This window comes from Mya arenaria, chromosome 4 (assembly GCF_026914265.1).
Source record: "Mya arenaria isolate MELC-2E11 chromosome 4, ASM2691426v1".
Lineage (NCBI taxonomy): Eukaryota > Metazoa > Mollusca > Bivalvia > Myida > Myidae > Mya > Mya arenaria.
In genome coordinates, this window is record NC_069125.1 from 53,158,279 (window position 1) to 53,179,995 (window position 21,717).

Sequence of the window (21,717 nt, forward strand, 5' to 3'; positions counted from 1 at the left end):
TGTGCGCTCGGGCAATGTATATGCAACGTGGGTCAATATCGAAATGGTTTTTTCAGAAAGTCAAGCAAGATGTGTGTGCAATTCTCTCCATTGTTCTCAATAAATCCCCTAAATATCAAATTATTTCGTCGAGATCTGGCTTCAACATCAATGGACTTATAAGCCAATGTCTTTAGGAGGTCCGACTGTTCATTTGTTGTTGAAATAACTTGACTCAGTTTTTCATTGACATTTACAACAGTTTTATGAAGATAAACTATTTCCTTACTACAATTCACTTGCTCGTTTCTAATAAAACGTAACTCATCAAACATATGCACCATCTTATTGTCTAATGAACTCTGCATAAAGTCTTGCCTTGTAATTTGCCCAGGAAATGATTGTCCATATGAATGTTCACTTTCCCGCTCGGACAAAGCCCCATACCTGTTCTGTACTGGCACAGAAAAATCACTATTTGCCATATTTTAAATCCAATAAAGCACACAAAAGTTAAATAGCCACGTAGAAAACTTAGGTACAAATCCACGGCAAAAAATACTTAAAATTGCTTTTAAATCCATTAAGTGATTCTTTTTTCACCTGGGAAAATTTCACCTGTAAACACTTAAGTAAATAAGCGTAATTTTTAACCCATATATAGTGTTAAAGGGTCATGAAACATTTGAATTCAGAGTTAGTTCCCATCCAAATTGATGAGTTCACCTAGGATATAATAATACTAAATTCTAAGTATGTTTCATGAATGGATTTCAACTTATTCTTAACCGTCCATCGTTCAATTTTCTGATACATCGGTATATCATAAAGTTTGAAGTTTTCATCAAAAACTGTTACTTTCGTTTTTTTTCATGTATTTACTTCCGCATCTGTTCAGGAGATTCGCCCATTTCCGCCAATATCTTGGAAATGTGATAAGGTTCGTTTTCTCAGGCCGATGGTCATAAATTATATGAAATCCATTTAGTGGTCTATAACCTCCGCGACTTTATGTGACGATAATTCAGGCTAAATGACGGAATATAAGTATTAAAACACACATTGGAAATGAATAAAAAGAAACGGAATGAGTCAGCCGTTGGTATCCGACGATGACGGCGAAATACTATGATTTAAGCAACTTGGCTTTCAAATGTAAGGCATTAATTATCCGTACTTTATAACCTGAGAAAGATATGTGCAAACGTAAACGGACACTGCCATGGAGTAATGGTTCCAGGGAAGTTTGAGTTAATTTACACTAATGATGTCTGAAAAGGAACTTATTATTTTCAGTACTTATGCGGAATAATAATGAGGAATGCCTTCCCCCACCCCCTAAATGAATTAGAGCTGCCGCCTACCCTATATTTCAGAAAAATACAAACCACTCGTTGTGTGGACACTTAAATGATTTGGTTTGACATGAAGTATGTGCAATTCTGGCTGAACTATCTTGTTTTAGACAATTTGTTTTAACACAAGAAGGTAATGGAAAAGTTGTTGAATTTATTTATATGTCAATATGTGCATTTTTTTATTATTCTTGTTTAACCGTCTGGATTTTACAATGCTACACCCTTATAAGACTATATAAACAAGTATGCATTTCAAAACCTTGAATTAATTTAAGCGCGCCCTATTTGATACCTGTATCGTATCTTTCGGGAGTTTAAATTGAATTAATGGTGATGCATGTACGCTATGATCTCAAAGTTACGGCTTTGAACCTATAGAAATAACATAGAAATAACACATTTGAGAAAGTTGCCATAAAGGTAAAGTAGAAATAATGATCTGTCGAAATGATGGTTCACTACGACAATGTGAAGGGTAAAATATAAAGGAACGTTGCTAGAAAGAACGTTACATCAAAACTGTCTTGGGCCAGAAAAAGAGAAGCCTTGGCTAAACAGGGTCTAAAAGCAGTTTACAATATATTTAACTACACTGCACACAGTGTGGACCAGCTGAAGTCCTTGAGCTCGACTCGATGGATGAACATTGTTAATCTATTCGACAGAAATATGGAGTTATGAACTCTAGGACTGCACAGAAAGGATACATATTAATCTTTGGGAACATGCTTGTGGATTGAACACACTTTTACGCTTTAGAAAAGGTGGTCTATATGCATTTCTCTTACCTTTATGACACGGGGTGGTATGCATTGGCTTAAACTTGCACAAATGCCAAAACAAGCTTATCCGAAACAGTTTTATACATTGATAAGAAACCGTGGCAATGCTGGCATATCAAATGGAATTTATATGTAACACGGATCTTATTTACGTATGTAGTTTGATTTGCTTGGTTAGCTGACGGTGTTGGAGACTCAATAGCATGTATTACACATTTCAGAACCGACTAATGGCCAGTTGTTCAACTGTTTCTAATCCAATCTATGTTTATATTACAATTAGAGCTAACAGCATACTTACAATGAGTGCTATCATCCTTTTTAGTCCTATAAACCCGGTTTAGAGTTGAGCCACCGTAACTTTTTCCCGGAGTGTAGATGAGTTTTACGTCCTTGTAAATATGTTCGTCGTTTGACAATATAAGGTAAGAATGCGTTGAAGCTTTATGGTTTGATTGAATTTGAAGTATTGAAATATTCTTCCGTATGACGGACAGTCTCAAAATCGAAGAACTGCATAAGCAAACATGTTAAGGCAAGGATATATAATTGATTAGTTTGTCAGCAGGGCATGTATTTTAAATATTTTAACACTATTTAAAGCATGATACACTGAAACGAAAATTAAATATAATTAGGCAGTACATATTAAATACGTTTTGCAATATGGATTTTGTATATTAAATTATGAAATGAGTTTTTAACAGGCCAAGAATAATGTGTTTGCTATCGCATTTCAACTGTTTTTGTATATATCTGTATATCTTGGACTGGAGGCCCTTATTTGCAATTATACACGCACTAATCATGTATTGTATTACTGTATTTGGATCGTGTTGTTGAGTGCTCGAATGTTTTTTATTATTTAATATCATTCAAGTTAATGATGTTTTTGATTAGGCTTATTTTTTATTTTAAAAGGAAGTAAATGTTCAGATACACTAGTTTAACTCTCCAGTGAGCTCGACTCTCTAGTTGGTAGCCCAAACATTTGTAAATAAGTATATTTTGATGCATGTGTGTTCTGTCTTTGTTCTGTTGGTAAGAATGTTTCCGAACGTGTCTGCAGGTAAGGATGTTTCCGACCAGGATTCAGGTTTGTGTGTATTCAACCTTTAACTGATATTAACAACTAATCTTAACATTCACCTGCAGAATAACACAGTATTTAATTCTACACTGAGATGATGTAGTTCCAGTGTTACAATGTCTTCGTTCATATAAACCCAAACCATAAATGCTTTTACTTGCTGCCTTTTTGACTAGTTATTTGGAATTGAGTCGTGACCTCTCCGCATCGCTATCACTGTTTAAATGAAAAGCTATATAGAATAGAACATTATTTATATGCATTGCAAAATGAAGTCAATTTATTTCATATGAGAAAACTATTAGTCTTAGAAATGAGACAGAAGATTGTACAATATAAGATGCGATAAAGGAACATATTAAAAGTCAGTTGATTGTCTTCTCCTCATTTAATATCTTTTTTTGTGGACGGACTGTTTTACTTATGTATTCATGAATTTCCAGAAGTAAGGGAATGCTGTTTGTCTCAATTAATTTCTAAAAATACAGTGACATACGTGATACATTTTGATCAATTTTGTCAGGATTTTCCCATCAACCGTAGGAATAAGGCCACAAAGGCCAAGAAAGCTTTTTATCAGGGTTGGTATCTTGAATCAATTTCTCTCCAGTGCGTAGTTAAGTCCAATAATGGCTTTCATTGTAGAAGTAATGAAAAAGATTGCAAAACTAATCGTCTTTAATCCTCTATAAATAAATTACCGATTCTATCTACTCAACACTACAGAAATATGCTGGAGTTTTTAATTCTTCGAGACTATACGGTTTAAAAGTGCTTCACTTACTCTTCATATTTTAAAGAGAACAGACCATAAAATAATGTCTTTTATAACTAAAAAATAAACAGCTAATCGCCACATTACACGAAATACACATACAATTAACACATGGACAATGTCTGTTTAAAGCTTTGTAAAGATTTTTAAATTGTGGTGATAGATGATGTTAATTCAGACCTTAAACCCATTAAACAGGATCTGTTCTTATTTTAAAAGGCTTTTCAAGTTTATCATAGAGGAATGTTTTACCTGTTTAATGTTTGCTTTGTCTTCCAACTTCAATATTATCAGCGTGTGGAATCACTTTATTTCAAAGGGGTTCTCACATGGCTCATCACAGGTCAGGACCGATGTTAACAAACACTTACCTGACGTTAATTTATAGATGACGTTTTTGACAGAATATCCACAATAATATTTCTTTGCTTATAAAAATACTATGCAATTTCCTGCTTCTAGACATGTGAAATATTTAAGATTTGCTTGTACTTTAATGAGGCACCTTGATATAGTCAATGGGAGCGGGGTCGTGAGCGTGACAAGTACTTGTCCTGACTTAAATACCTTCTAATTTAAAAATATAACTTGAGCATTCGCGTATGGATTTACACTATGATAAAGAATAATAATAATAATAATAATAATAATAATAATAATAATAATAATAATAATAATAATAAAAATAATAATAAAAATAATAATAATAATAATAATAATAATAATAATAATAATAATAATAATAATGATAAAAATAATAATAATGCATAAATGAAACAGTTCAGCCGTTATTATTTCACTGTCGTAGTTATACAGGTCTTTAACAGATGCCTCTTTTTTACTCTCATTACTTTTGTGACTGATTGTTAAAAAAAATTCTAGAATTATTTCTGATTATTTCCTTTTAGGGTTCTTAGTGTATTATAAGTATGAATTGACTTGTATTTAATTAGTGTCTTTTTTTTCTATCATTCTTAAGAACATTTTTGTAGATAAGGTTTCTATTTAGCTTGTATACGTACTTTTATGGAAACATTTTCTGGCTTCACAACAATCGTGACCAAACTATGCAGGCACTTTCCTATTAACAATCCATTATGAGGGTATCCAAAAGTAGAAACAGCTGTGCCAACAAATAGATTAGTGATATCAGACACAATCATATCAATATGATTCATCACGGGTTTCGGTTATTTCAGAATCCCACTAATTCATCATTTATCGATTCAATATGATCTTAATTAAAGTTTTTAAAGTACACGTCTGTCTTCTTAGTATCCCATAATATAATTTTATACTAGGCGTGTTGTCGGTTTGTACTAGATTCAATGCGATAGGGTTATGTGCGTCTGAATCATGGTGGAACTAATCTAATACTTCTAGACATCTAACGAACTTGAACAGCGATGAACTACAAATAAAATAACTCACAACACGCCTTTACGAGTAAATTGTCCGTTGTCATCGTCTTCTGTTTTTCGATTTAGTAAATATAGGTTAGTAGTATAAAGTAGAAACTCTAAGAATCGATAAGCATGATTGTTTCTTGATAGGTGAAATATATGTTAAACCTCAAAGTAGGTCCGCATCGGGTTTAGTATTTCTTTTCGAGATAGTTAACCATAGTAGGAGATTACATGTGGTCTCTAGTGTTGAGACGTATTTTGAAACATTCGGAACTCCTCGGCCATTTTTATCGAAAACAACCTCGGATGTATTTGGACAGTTTACTTACTGAGAAATTGGTATGTTTAGTCCGCTACAAGTAGATCGCGTAGTAATTTAATATATCAGTTCAACTTAATGACTTTACCATAGGGAATTTTAATTATGTTTGCAAAAATACGCTTCACTGGCAATCAATTTAAACTTAAATATATAGATACAAGCTATTACACTACCTTTATTTTATGATATAATTAAAAAAACCCGAACTACTTCAACTGATGTACCGGCATACATACGAGGTTGTTTTCAATAAAAATGACCGAGGAGTTCCGAATGATTTTGAAATCGTTCTATGAACTGCTTTAGATAACCCTCCCGATTTTCATCTAGTTATTTCTTGCGTTTTTTTTAAATAGTTCAATGTTTACACAGTCAAGGCCGTCGAGGTATGTTTCTTGTAACCCTATTATTGAGTATTTATTGTTAAGGTCAAGAAACTCGGCGCTATTTAGAGTACTTTTTTAAGCCACAAACGTTAAAACTAAGCACATTCAAATCAAATTGGTCATTATTGTTGCTCGCAATGTTGCTGCTATTATTGTTAAAAATAAAATTATCACTATCATCGTAATCGTTATTATTATCTTCATTATCATTATCATCAGATTTAATAAACGTATCTACTATTGCCGCTCGTATAAGATAGGTTCGGCCAAGCCGCGTGCAGAGTATTCCTGGTAAACCTGGTTTCCAAACAAAACAAACATTAACGCTCGGGTTAAGATTAACCTATTTCACACTCTTGGCTATGGAAGATACTTATAAACAAAGGGAATTAATTAAGCGAGCGGAGATGTAAAAACTCTTCAATGGTTTTCAATCCACATTATTGTTAGTTTGAATAACCATTTATTTGTATACGTAATTTAATAATCCTTTTCGTATGATAAATGAAAACGCCAGAGCATATTAAGGCATTTCGTAGTATTGAATATAGCATGTTTTTCCCAAATGATGCCAGTTGTTTAAGAGATATAATCTTTACACTGCTAGTAGCTGCGGGTGTTTTTTGTAAGATGGGTTCATACCTTGAAAAACTGAAACTAGATATTCTAATCATACATCATGTAGTAAAAATGCTTTAAAAGTACACTCCAGAAAAGATTCTTATTTGTGGAACACTTAGATCATTGGTGAGAGAAAACAAACGAAGTGAAGTGTTTGACCATCTCTGTTTTTTGCTGTATTTAGAATTCAAGTCTCAATATCGACTCGACAAGAAACAATTCCATGCGTTTAACGCGGGTTTTACAAGCATGGGTCTCTCAGAAACAAAAGAAGAAACCGGGGTTGTCTCTGCAGGAGCGAAAGCTTCCCGGAAATTAAATCTGTATCTCAGTCGACATCTTTTTGAAGTTAATTACTTCTTTGTTTGATAATAAACCCTTAAGAGGTAACTAATTGGTCATATCGCTTGGATCATTACTATTAAGTTTCTATATTTCAGGAACCAAGATCACTTGTGCGCAGTCAGAATCTCGTAATTGGAAATAGATGTTTACAAAAGGCAGCAATCAATACTTCAACGGATTTCACTTTATTGCATCACGTTGATGTTTATTGATGACAAGCTTAATTATATACATTTTTAATAAAATATCGTTCCATTTTATAGCCAAAACAGTAATGTTGTATTATTTATCAATGAATTCATATATTTGTACATTTGATTTAAGATTGTGAAACCCCAAGTCCCCAACAGCCCGTGTAAGTGCACGTGTACGTTGATTTGTATGTATTTGTTTGTGAACGTGTATGTAACTGTATGTTATGGTACACGTATGTGAGCGTGGGTGTATGTTAGTGAACGTGTTTATAGCGCACGTGTATGTTTGCGTTTGTAAGTTTACGTGTATTTAAGTGCACTTGTATGTAAGTATACGTTGTAGACTACGTGCATGTTAGTGTACGCGTATGTTAGTGTAAGCGTATCATTTGTATGTTGTTATTATCCAAGAACCGTAATTCATCACTTGATAATTCCTAGTAGTTTGTAGCCTTCCCACGCGTATGTATACATTATCGTCTTGGAGACACGTGGAGCTAATTTAGTAACAATGAGACCGGTAATGGCTCCTCATTTTTCCCATTTCGAAGCGGATTGACAGCACCTTTCAGATAAGATATTTACGTCAAAGCGACTTGTTTGAAATCTGAAATGTATCTTCCATTACTCCTTACCTAAGAAAATATTGTTACCATTAAACCTACTGCCCCGTTGTTTATATTCATAAATTGTCGGCATGTAAATTACTTTTATTAATCTGTTGACCTAGATCTTAACTTTTATTTTCACTTTCATTTTAATTTGTAACTTTAGGCAAATCATCAAATGAAATGTTCACCATTTCTTCAATTTCTGGAGAAATCACAGCAGCAGCAACAGCAGCAGCAGCAGCAGCAGCAGCATAAGCAGCAGCAGTTTCTTCACACATTTTCGGCACAAACTCAAAACTACTACTACGATCTTTAAACAATTCTAAATGTGAAAGACCATCCGCCATGTTTCCTCTGTAGACGAACTTTCAGCTTCTAGTTCTTCGTAATCAGTTTATTGTCGTTTATAACACAACAAATAATAGAAGATCAATATCTTTAAAAGTTTCATTGTTCACTGTTGCTTTATTTTAACCCCAAATATATTTTAAGAAGAGAAGTACACATGTAAACAACTTCCTACTATGACGTGACGTCAATAGAAAGTAGCCCGGTTATAAATATTAATAAGCTGATTTGCATACACGAATGCTTCATGGAGAAATGAATAAATGGCATGTGGGTTGTCTTATCCAATTGGATTTAAGCATTTACTTGCACCTGCTCAAAGTAGTAATTATAATCATATTAAGTGTAATGATAACCTAATACTGAAATAAAGCCACGTTATTGTCATATTTTGCTCTTCCAAATAGGGGAACTTAATTCAAACATATAAGACGATATCAGTATGTTATCAAGTTATATTTTCATTTTGTTTGAGGCATTTATTTCTTAAGAAAACGTCAAGCAATCATAGTTCTGGTTATTTGTGTGTATATGTTATCATCAAGCCTAGGACTAGCTTTCAGACAAAACACCCATCAATTTGTTTTACAGTTAAGTACCTTTCCACATTAACAACCGGATTTGTGTTTGTGATATTTACGCATCGCCTTGAGGTGTTATACACAAAATGTGCAAAATCCGGAATCATCTGCGCAAAAGTAGGAAAGACCTCAACATAAATTGACCGATCGCCGACCAGCGATTAAATCTCTTCAGAAAGACACGAAAATTCCATCCGCTCAGTACAGATAAACTGCTATTTGGTTCTAACAACCTTTCCGAAGAAGACAACGTCCTGATCTTTAGTGAAGTTCAACGTTTTTATTAAGACTTCCCAACGTTTTAGCTAAGTAATCAATCGGTATCAGAAGCTCATCTCCTCTCGATCTCTCTTTCTCTCACACGTCTTTCTCTACAACTTCTACTGTATCGTGTTTTTTCCACTTAAACAATGCAATGCTCATTAGATATTACTCTTATATATATATTGTTGTTGTTTTTGCTTATTAAACACCTTTGCTTGGTATAGAATGTGACGTTTCGGGAGAGGGCCGTAACTGATGTTGGCATAACTCGTGGCCCAATCCCTCTGAATGCTTGATTTTATAATGTTGGTCGAAATATTGTGTTGAAATTTGTATTGATATTGTCATTATCAATTGTGTTCTCATGTTATAACATATTATCAAAATAAAAATAAAATTAAAAGAAGATTTGTTTGGAACATGTTTGAAAGCTTTATACGGGCTGTACAGCTGAACACTTGCTAAATGATAAAAATCGTTTAGGTTAAAGGTAAGTAAGTAAGCACGCTTGGTAAGCAGAGGTGGGCTCAAAATTTGATGTAGGCTCACAGGTCAAAAACAAAGAAATATCGGTTTTAAAACCTTAGGTCGGAACTGTTTCTCCTCTAACAATAATCATTTGAATACCACTCTTAAATGGTGTGTTTCTGTCGAATTCAAGTGTGTTTTTTATTACGAATTCGACATCAAAGAATTGCTTGGAGGCGATTACCAGTGTTGTTAACATTTAAACTTGAACTTATATTTTTTAAGACGTTAACAACGATGACGTTAACAGCGAAGTTAAGTTTAACACAGTTCTGAATATTCGGCCAATTATTAACAACGATCGAATCAGAAACGAAATTAAAACATATGGCTTTTGATGTCACAACATTCACTTGCATGTGAAAGAAGATAACGAAAACAACGCTATATGGAATTCTAAGAATAGTAAAAAAAAACTATGCTAAAATCTGAATCATCTTAGGTTTCACATTTTATGTGTTTTATCCCCATGAAATAGCTTCATTTCAGTAACTGATCCTAGAAAATTATCAAATCAAACCAAATGTTTGTGAGAAAAAGACTTTTTCATGTTTAAAATAATGTTTCCAAAAATTAAGAACACAACCTAATGACTAGTTATTCAAGCGTTAAGCGTTTACAGAATAACGAGGCTTTGACAGACATTGACATCCGCATACAATGGCATTCATTTCTCTAAAACATTTGCTTTAATCGAGACAAATAAAAGTTAGCAATGTAACGATTAGCTGATTTGTAATAAAAGTTAATCATACACCCTAACTCTGTAATTATATATTGCGAAGTTCCGACACCTTTCCAATTAGTATCTTGCCAATTGGAACTAAAACTAGCATTATGTGTACATTGTGCCTCAAACAAGCCGTCTTCGAATCGAGTGACCCCTTACAACCAGTATGTTTACACTGTGCCTTAAACAAGCTGTCTTCGAATCGTGTGACCCCTTACAAGCAGTATGTTTACACTGTGCGTTAAACAAGCTGTCCTTGAATATTGTGATCCCAAGAAAGAAGTATTTGTACAATATGCATTAAATAAGCCTCTTTGAACATTTTGCCTCCAAACAAGCTGTCTTTGAACGCTGTGCCTCAAATCAAGCATTATTTTATCATTGTGCCCACAAACAAGCACACTTGAACAATGTGCCTCAAATTAGAATTCTTTGAACACTGTTTCCCTAAACAAGCGGTCTTTTTAACACAACGCCCCATGCAAGCAGTCTTTTAACATTGTGTCACTTGTCATCATAAATTATAGAACACAAACTATTCAAGTTTTAAAGGAAATATAATATGTCAGTTAGCTATTTGTATATTTCATGACGACTTATTACAATTTGACCGAGTGTTACGTTGCATGTGATCTAGAAACGCAAAAGAGTTACATAGACCACAGTTACCTGGTATTTGGACTGCAATTGTGGCCAGTCGAGCTATCTGATTAGGGCGATTCGGTCCCTTTGGTGATCTCTCGGTCTGAGAATTATAAAAAAATGTGTTCGTGTACTCTATGATAAAAATAATAAACAAATAATTCACTTTTGGTCGTATATTTTTACATATGAAATATTTTAATATTTCATACAATATTTATCATTCACAAGTTATGAAGGTTAGCAGATTTCGGATGGAGACATATGTGCAGAAATTAGCTCAGATCTACAAGAATTTTTCAATAAAACAACTATTTACCTCGCATGCATGTTCAGAAGGAAACATATGTGCTATCAGGGATCATGGCGCTCCCTGGTAGCCCCTAGAAACACATATCAAAATCATGAAACAATTCTTCAAAAATAGTCTAGAGTAATGACATTAGCAGTTATACGATAATATATCAAATATGCAACATAGTCAAATGTATGTATTTATGTTTTTCATGCACAACACTATAATTAAATATTTACATAATACCATGAATATATAAGATTGCTCAACTAATAAATCAATTTAGCACATCTTCTTCAAGCTGTGTTTTATCCATATAGCTGTAAGAAGATTAATTAAGACCGTTGTGGGTAGAACATCTGGCCCAAATACAAGGTTCTGCCTTTTCTTGTATCTGGTTCTGAATGAGTGCTAATGGACTTTATTTAGCTATTATTGGTTTGTCAGTTATGACTTATACGTGTGAATGTATAGCTTTGTTCATTGTCAAAACCAGCAAATTGGGCAGACGTCTTTAATTTATTAACATGCTGATATTGCATAACATGTATTTATGGCTAGTAAGTTTTCGAGGGGAAAATCGAGAAATTGTCATAACGCTTGTAATGTCTTCTTATGTTTTATACATGTTTTAAAGACAATTAAATATACGCAATTTAAACTGTTACTGTCCTTCCCATTATATGGCTCCTCTGAATCACTCCACTGTGGGCAGATGAAATCATTTCTTGATACCTTTCCTTAGCATTGCTTGTCCTAGCATTTATAATGTAAACTACTGTAAAACGCGGTTGATAAAATTTTATAACTGTGAGATTCGCAACTATTGTTGTCGGCGGTTGAGCCTCATCGGAGTCGTTTCAACAACGTTGAACAATTCTGGGCATCATAAACTATTAGGTTTCTAATATCTACATTTACAATTTTAAGCTTGTTAGTTTGTACTTGTACAAAATAAAAGGTCATACTAACAATCTTTAACTATAACATAAGCAGCATGTTAGTATGTACTTAGTACATTACATTTTATGCGATATGACTAAATAATATAATTTACGGAGGTAATTATGATGCTTTTTTCTTAGATAATGACCAGTTGCATTTACATTACAAACCAAAGACTGTGATTATTTCCATTGTCTAACAAAGAAGTGTTTGGTTTATCATTTCAAAATACTAAACTACCCTTCTTTAGATAGAGATGTTTCTAGTGCACCATCATATGGGGTTTTTATTGCACAGTTGACAGTTCGCTAGAATATGCACAGATGCAAAAAAACTTCAGCTCTCGCAGTAAACTTACGACGGAAAAACATCTAAAACAGGGTTTCAGATACCATAAATTCAAAAAAAAAACTTTCTCAAAATTTGTTAATGGGTATTTTAATGGCATATCAAAGTTCCTATAGTTGTCTTCAATCGCTGATTGCTTACAGAATTGCTCATCCCAACTTTTATGGTGAGTTCTGAAAGAAAATTCGTAAAATTAAAATGTTTCCAGTAGCTTGTTCGGCAAATAGCCTCAATGAATTGTAAGGATCAAATAAAGCCGTGGATACAATTGCAATACTTTGAAGAGTATTTGCCGTTTGGTTTTTGATGATAAATTTCTCATAAAAATATATAATTGAATATGGCACCCTCACATAACAGAGCTTTCAGTTTTTTGATTTAATTAAAAAATGCAGATTTCTGTTATCTTTAAACCCGTTTTTGGCTGGGTAGGAATGTTTCAGCGTGTGACGTCACTTTGTTTCAAAATGTTATTTAGGGTTACATGAAAAAGGAAGCAACTATAAATTGTATTTTTATTTTTAATTATTTTTAGCTCACTAGAGCACGAAGTGCTCAAGGTGAGCTATTGTGATCGGTCTTTGTCCGGTGTCCGTCTGTCAGTCCGTCCGTAAACAATTGCTTAAAAAACATCTCCTCTGAAACTACCTGGCCATATTCAATGAAACTTCACAAGAAGCTTTCTTGGGTGACCCTCTACAAAAATACAACAAAGGGTCACGATTGATCAACAACAACAACAAAATGGCCGACTTCCTGTTTTGCTTCAAAAAACATCTCCACTGAAACTACCACTCTAAATTCAATGAAACTTCAGGAAGCTTTCTTGGGTGACCCTCTACAAAAATACAACAAAGGGTCACGATTGATCAACAACAACAACGAAATGGCCAACATCGGTTTTTGCTTGAAAAATAAAAATTCCTCTGAAACTACCAGTCCAAATTTAATGAAACTTTACAGGAAGCATTCTTGGGTGACCCTCTACAGAAATACAACAAAGGGTAACGATTGATCAACAACAACAGCAACAACGAAATGGCCAACATCGGTTTTTGCTTTAAAAAAACATTTCCTGTAAAACTACCAGTCCAAAGTCAATGAAACTTTACAGGAAGCTTCTTTGGGTGACCCTCTACAAAAATACAACAAGGGGTCATCATTAATCAACAACAACAGCAACAGCAACAAAATGGTTGACTTACTGTTTTGCTTTAAGAAAAATCTCCTCTGAAACTACCACTCCAAATTCAATAAAACTTTACAAGAAGCTTTCTTGGGTTTTGCTTAAAAAAACGATCTCCTCTAAATCTACCAGTCCAAATTCAATGAAACTTTTTCAGACAGCCTCCTTAGGTAACCTTCTACAAAAATACAACAAGCGGTCACGATTGATCAACAACAACAACAATCTGGCCAACTTCCTGTGTAGCTTTAAAACAACATCTACTCTGAAACTTCCAGGCCATAATCACCGAAACTGTACAGGAAGTTTCATTGCATGAACCTCTACAAAAATACAACAGAGATAGGGATTGATCAACAACAACAACCAAATGGCGGACTTACTGTTTTGCTTTAAAAAACTCTGAAACTACCAGGCTAAATTTAATGAATATTTACAGGTAGCTTCATTACATGGCCCTTTACAAATATAAAACAAGGCATCTTCATCTGTAAAGATATGTTTAAATTTGCAACATTTTTATTTATGCTTTATCACAGAGTTGTGGTCCTTTCCTTTGGTGAGCGTTTTAGGGCCATCATGGCCCTCTTGTTTCGTTTGTTCCAAACATAAGTACAACGATGTTTTGGTTTGTGATAGTTTGTTTTTGAGTTCTTTGTCATGAGCGTTGACCCTTTGGCATTAAACGGGGTTTATGTTTAAACGTTTGACTTCTGTGCTTGTTCTTGTGTTGTTTATTGGTATTTATTTTAAACCAGGTAATCACACTTACCCTGTTATTTTCATAAAATATTTCATTTGAAAGCTTAATTAGATCCAACTGAAGAAAAGGGAGGGCATAAGACAAATATTTATTATAGTATTAACACGTTAAATTGACGATTTTACACTTAACAATATTGATAATGTTTCATTCGAAAATAATGCAAACACTGCGTTTAGAAACAGGAGCTTTATTCTCTCCATGTGAAATTTAATTTAAAAAATGTTCAGGAATTTTGTAATAAGTTCTCCATTCTTAAACCTCAATGTGAGCATGAACTGCAAGCGCTATGCTCCGCCCACTTATCTACCTCATAAGCATAAAGTGAGCCGGTGGTCGAGTTAAAACTAGCTTAAACGATGGATTAAATGTATTTATCCTTTATGTAGTACAAAGTTGAATAACATTTTAAGTAACACATCGTCCTCAAATGTTCATGTGTATGAGTACTCAGGGAACTATGCCATTCCTCTAAAAAAGTAAATTCTTTATTCCAGAAAATGATAGTTCAAAGATGCGCTGGAAAGGAAAATGACAGGCATGATCCAGACTGTCGGAAGAATTGTTTGTGTTAAGCACCAGAATGTATTGAAATAGAAACGTTCTTAATCAATATTAACTTAGAGTTTAAAAAAATATTCTCATAACAGAATATCTCTTTATAAATGCAACCCATGTATCTTTATGCGGAGATTTGTCTCAGAAAAAATAAACTTGTGTCAGTCTCTGTCACGAAACTCCCTTGATGATTAAGATGAAACCAAAATGTTGTATGCTACAGATGTCAAACTTAATTATAATAATTGATACAATTTCATTGAATAAGACGGTAAACTTGTACAGTATGATGCAGAGGACCCTGGCGATACGAAGAAGTTGGCAAGGCTGAAAGGTTTTTAAAACACTGTGGCTGAAAGTTGGAATACCAGTGATCTTTCTGAAACATCTGTTCTCACGGTAAGTAAACAATTTGTGGGGTATTGTACAAATACTTGATGAGGATGGTCCTTTAATTGAATTTCCATCTGTTTCAGTAACAACCAAGTTATCCAATTATTTCGGGAATAATTAAAACACATGATATGAAAATAAATTTATTTTGGCCGAAAAAAGCTGCATACTTATTACTCACATGAGATACAGAACAATAACAGCCAAATCAACCTTAAATCGGGGAAATATGAATAAAACACAATACATGTAATTACAAATAAATTATATAAATTACAATATTGATAAAGTTCATGAAGGGTTGGAGGGAGGGTAGAACTATGAGACGGTACAAATTTGAACGTGTTTACGATGCATATGTTTAACAAAAAGCAAACAATTAAAGCAGTATAGTAAAAAAACTCATGATATATCATTTCAATCTCCAATACATATAGGAAAAGGAAATAAACAAATTGACAAGATTTCCTGCCTGAGTCATTACACATGTATTTGATACAAAATGTAAGGATCTAATCCTTACAATAAAGAATCTATATACAATTATTCATTCTTAACTTTGTCTTTTAAAATTTATTGCTAACAAGTGTTTTATAATAGCATACAATAAGAAATTCTATTCAAGAGCATGTATTACATGACAACCTGCAATGTTTGATGTCACATACAGGCAGAGCTCGTGAAAACCAGTACAACAACCTTGATTGTCTTCATGACACTAAAGCCATATAATATTTTTGTAACCATCAGTTAAGATGACATGTAATTTCAGATATGTCTTTGAGTCTTTCAACATCTTTACTTACTATGGTTTTCTGTCACGAGAAATGTCAATGAATTTTAAGGCTTTTTTAAGTTCAATGACTCCGTTGAGGACTGTGTCCTTTTCACTCAGCGCTGTAAACAAATTTAGCATGTCGTTATTAAATTAACACATTACAGATGTAGGCAACAGGCTTATTAATTTATTTATTCAACAAAAAAACGAAAAAAATATTCGAATACCGATTTTGACGTTCGAATACTAACCGTTCGATCGAAAATTCGAATATCCGTTTGCATCCCTATTATTTATGACCAACTCCTCTAGGAAACTGTAATCTTTTCTTGATTGTTTGGATTATTATCTTGTTCTGTAAGTTTTCTGAGAACGCATTGCTGATTGTTTCCAATCATAAGCATCAGAAAAGATTTGCCATTGGATGATGTACCCCTGTTCTGGAATAGTACGAACACGTGTGGAGACTTACACTGAACAAACTTTCTTTGCGCGTCCCAAACATGGGGTTCAAGTCCGGACTCCTTGCAGGCCATTGCATTACTCGGATGTTGTTGTTTGCTAGCAATTGCTGCGTTGCTCTTGCGGCATGACACCGCGCATTGCCTTGGGCAAGTAACATACCCCGATTGGCGGCTATGTGTGGCAGGATAACAGGTCTTAGTATGTCAATTTGGTACCTTAGATTTCATTGTACCCTGAGCAATGGCGTTTTGTTGTGCATGGAAATGCCTGCAAAAAAACATAACGGAGCCACCACCGAAATGGTCCTGTTGAACTACACACTCCGCGTGATTCCGTTCCCCTCGGCGACGGTAGACCCACACCCGACCATCAGCTTGTTGCAACTTTTCTCTCGTCTTGTCAACAAAAAGGACATTGGACCAATCAGCTTGCGTGAATCGTAGGTGACGTCGCGCCCACACCATGCCGATGCCTTTGGAGTAATACGATAATTTTTATTGGTCGTCTAGATCTGATACCGACCTCATAGAATCGGTTACGAACAGTCTGTGGTGTAACATTTCTACCATGTAAACACAAAGTTTGCCTCGCTGTCGACGTCGCAGGTTGAAAACGATGACTCAAAATAATGTACCTATCCTGGCGGCGTGTGGTAACTCTAGATTTAGGATTCCGCCTGCGGTCAGTGACACTTCCGGCTTGCTGGAATTTGGACCAGAGGAGCTGCATTGTCCGAAATTGTCTGTTGAATGTTCGGGCTACCTGATATAGAGGTCAAACATTGAGAATGTCATAAAATGAACACCACATTATGATTCAAAATAAATTTGGTAAAGAAATGACGTCATGTAAAATGTGATAACATACCTGTCTGAGAGATTGACCAGCTGCAACCATTCCAACCGCTCTACCACGCTCTTCTATGGTCATTCTTGCCAATTTATGTTTTTCAGTTCATAAAAGGTGTATTGAACAAATGTAGATCATCATGTACGAAAACCACGGATTGCACACGGCTAATTCGTTACACTCGAGTGCATTTGGTCAAATATTAAATTTGTATTAATACATACGATAGCTTTAGTATAATTCATACATTTAATACCGGATTTTTTAAAAAAAGTTTAAAACTATTTAAATTTATATCTTTTTAGACTGACTAATTAGAAAGTTTGTTCAATGTACTTTGTTCTACTTTTTAACAGGCTTTTTATTTAACGACGTGAGGAACGTCCAGGGACTTTAAGTTGAAAAATAATATATGGTATTTTTTTAATGTATAAACATAAAAGTTCTGTTGCACTTAGTACCATCCACACACGTGTACAATATTTTGTAAACCATTTTCTTCCATTTTCAAAACAACCCTCCAAAATAGGAAAATTGTTCAAAGCCCTGACCTTGGCTTGTCGAGAAATGTGCTGCTGGAAATTGCAAACTGGCTTATCAAAGAAATAGTAACTGAAAAACATGTGTGAACATTTTTTTCTCAACAGCTTAACGTAAAGCTTTATAAACATAATCCTTTTCACGCTTTGCGTTATGCTTGTTAAATCCTTCAATTAAATTACGTCCCCTAACTTTAAGAACATAAGGCCACTTCTTTTCTTTCACCTTTTTCATACATTCATTAGAAAACTACCTCATTGAAACCTACATCCCGTTTTATACTGTTCTTGTAATGATAAGGGCGAGATCTGAGTGTCTCAAAGTCTCATACCCAGCTGGACACCTGCTGCAGATCTGCATACTGGTCATTGACTTTCCGTTCCCCCATCTTCTTCCATTCATTTTTTTGCTCGAATTTAATGAGGAGTATAATGAGAATATTTAGGAGCATGTCGATTCATTCTTCAGAATGTAGAAGCAACTGGAAGCATTTGTTGAAATGTTTCTCTTAAATTTGGAAAGTTTCCATTTTTAGATGAAATTAATGGTGTTTTCTTGAGTTTTAGTGCTGTTTGTTTTTCTAGTGTAATCCATTGTTGGCAGATTTAACATGACATTGAACTTGAGTTATATGTACTTGTTATCTTACAAATTACTAAATTAGTGACTCCTTTTTTTTTTTTTCTGTCATTCTTTGAAGAATGTGAAACAATACAGCGGCTGCTGGAACAATTTCAACAGTCACAAAGAAGCAATATTTGTTCATTGGAATGATGGGATTGTCCAATTGCATTTTGCCTGAAGCCAATGAAAGTCAATGTTCAGCATACTCAAACTTGTACATTTCCGGATCAACACAAGAAGTGCTCGACTTTTTTTCCTCTTAATGAGATATCATCATGAAAATAACAGATTAAAATTTAAAGTTACAGAAGTTTAGCAATAAATAAGTGTTTTAAAAGTGAATGTTTTCTATGAAAGTGCCAAGGTTTATTCGGAAATAATAAATAAAATATTATATACAGTCATTGATATTATATCATTTAAAAAGATATGATATATCATGAAATATTTTTCAAACTTTATTCGATTTCGTAACAATTCAAAGCAAAAGCTTACAGTGAAAGTTTAAAGCTTAACCCTAACAGATTGACAGTTTTAATTTCTATTGACCTTTGTGTCAAAATCAGCTTCCATTCAGCCATATAATATAACTCTAAATAGAACGGATCTTAAAAACATAAGAAATATTGCCGGAAATATTTCTGAGCTAATAACTCTTTAACCATCTCGTCATAATGCAAAAAGGCTCATTAAAAGAACTAAAACATATGGCAAAATACTCAATCTGTCGAACTGCTACCTCAATAATGACATTTGATGGGTTCTAATATGTTAGGTTATATTGGAACTTATTTAAAGCTAGAGAAAAGAAATGTTTCGGAATTTCATCCCCGCCTTCCCTGTATGAAACCTCATCCCCGCCTGTTCCTGTATCAAACCTCTTCCTCAACAGCCCCTGTATAAAACCTCGTTTCCACCAGCCTCTGTTTGAAACCTCATCCCCGCCTGCCTCTGTATGAAACCTCGTTCCCACCAGTTCATTTTTGCAACCTCAACCCCAACAGCCCCTGTATGAAACCTCATTTTCATAAGCTCCTGTTTGAACAGTACACAACTCAATAAAAACACATAACATATATAATACATTAAAAAAACTAAGGGTGTTTATTAATGATTGTTAGGTACCTCCTTCGAACTGTCAGTAAAATATTAGTTTAGTGGGAGTTTAAACTAGTTTGTGTGCACGATTTCATTCTTATCCAAACAATCCTGCATAAAGTAAAAACGTAAATGGTAAATCTTTTCAACTTAGCATTACCTAGAGCAAACTTAATATTAAAAAAAATATTTAAAAAAATGGGTAAACCCTAAGCTAAAATCTTCTTCCAAAGTGATTACCCTAAGTAAAATTTTGAAAAAAAATGTAACATTACACGAAGAAACATTCCGAGCCAGCCAAACGAATAAAAAAAAAACGGTTACAAAGATAACACACCTCATCCCCGCTTGCACCTGTATCAATCCTCTTCCCCGGCTGTCCCTGTTTTCAAACCTTTTCACCTCTTGTCCCTATATAAGACTTAATCCCCGTTGTCGCATAACTCTGTAACCATGAGTTCGTCTAGAATCCTCAAGCGCTCTGACAACAAAGTCACAAAAGAACTTGCGTCACTGCACTCTCTTCGTCTTAACGTCAACATTCTCAGTACTCTGTGCTAATGACGAAAACTAATTTGAATTCTGAAACAGTTACAATATTAGCATAAGAAAGGCCCTCCTGAAAGTAATCTGAAATATGAATATAACTGTCTTCGTCCATACTGTTCACTGGAATATACAAGATTTAAAATAAGAAAAAGATGGAGAATGAAACATATTATTGCGATTATTAAATAATATAATGTGAACAAGGAACACTGGCAAAAAACATTATCTAAACAAAAACAGGTAAACACTATCGGTAACACCAGACAGCCAAACATGTTGTTTGCTACGCTTCTCTATAAACAAATCATGTCGTCGTGTTTTAAAATATATTCACAACGTCGGAACGAGCTGTTTAAAATGTTTTATAAAATTGTTTTGAGTGTAATCTTATAGTGTGTAAAGGAACGGCAAACACTGTTTTTTCTGTACAATGTTTTGTCCTGTTTCAAAAAATCATCATTAAACTTTAGCAAAAACAATGTACGATGAATTAAACGAATCTTAAACAAATTATATTCATTTTCCGGCCTCACTGGTCCAACCAGCAAGGCGTTTTATAAAGGTCACTCCCTCCAGGGGGGCGCCAATGACCGGAATATAAACAATCGGATATCTGTTTATTCCGCGTACTGTATTTCTGCAATCTATTTAGATGGAAAATGCATTGTTTTGTCAGATTGTAGAATTCGGCTCATCATCAGCGTAGGTTAAACGGGTCTTTTTGTTATTTGTTTACCAGTAAAATTAATCAGGCACTTCTAATCATAAAAAACAATTTATTTCGTCAAGGAAGTATGTTAGTAAGCTCGCCAAAGGCAATTACAAATTTCAATGAACTCGAATAATGTGTGTATGAAATTAAGACTCGCATGATTCTTTATGTATGTTTTATTTCGATTGCTACATAGTTTATATGTGTTACTAATATGTTTCAGCCAAAGAGGTTATGTGCGCCATGAATGTCATAAGTCAATTTATAATGTATAGAGTCAAGATCTATACGGTATTTTTATTTTACCAAAACAGAAAAAGCCATGTGATTTGCAAAATAATACCGTTATAATCTGGCGTGTCGTATAAGAATACGGTTACAATCTGGCGTGTCGTATTAGAATACGGTTACAATCTGGCGTGTCGTATTAGAATATGTCATGTCGTTATCATTGTTACGTCTGTATCTTGCTTGAGTCAGCTTTGCTCCATTAGGAGTTTGATACCACTAATGCCTACAAGCGTAGAACACGTGATATTTCTTTAAAAGAAATGTCGTTAGCTGTTCTAAATGTAACTCAAATGACAGATGTAATCTGCTTAACTCCTTACAACTAAACTACTTATCAGTTATCACTTCCACGAACTGTCTG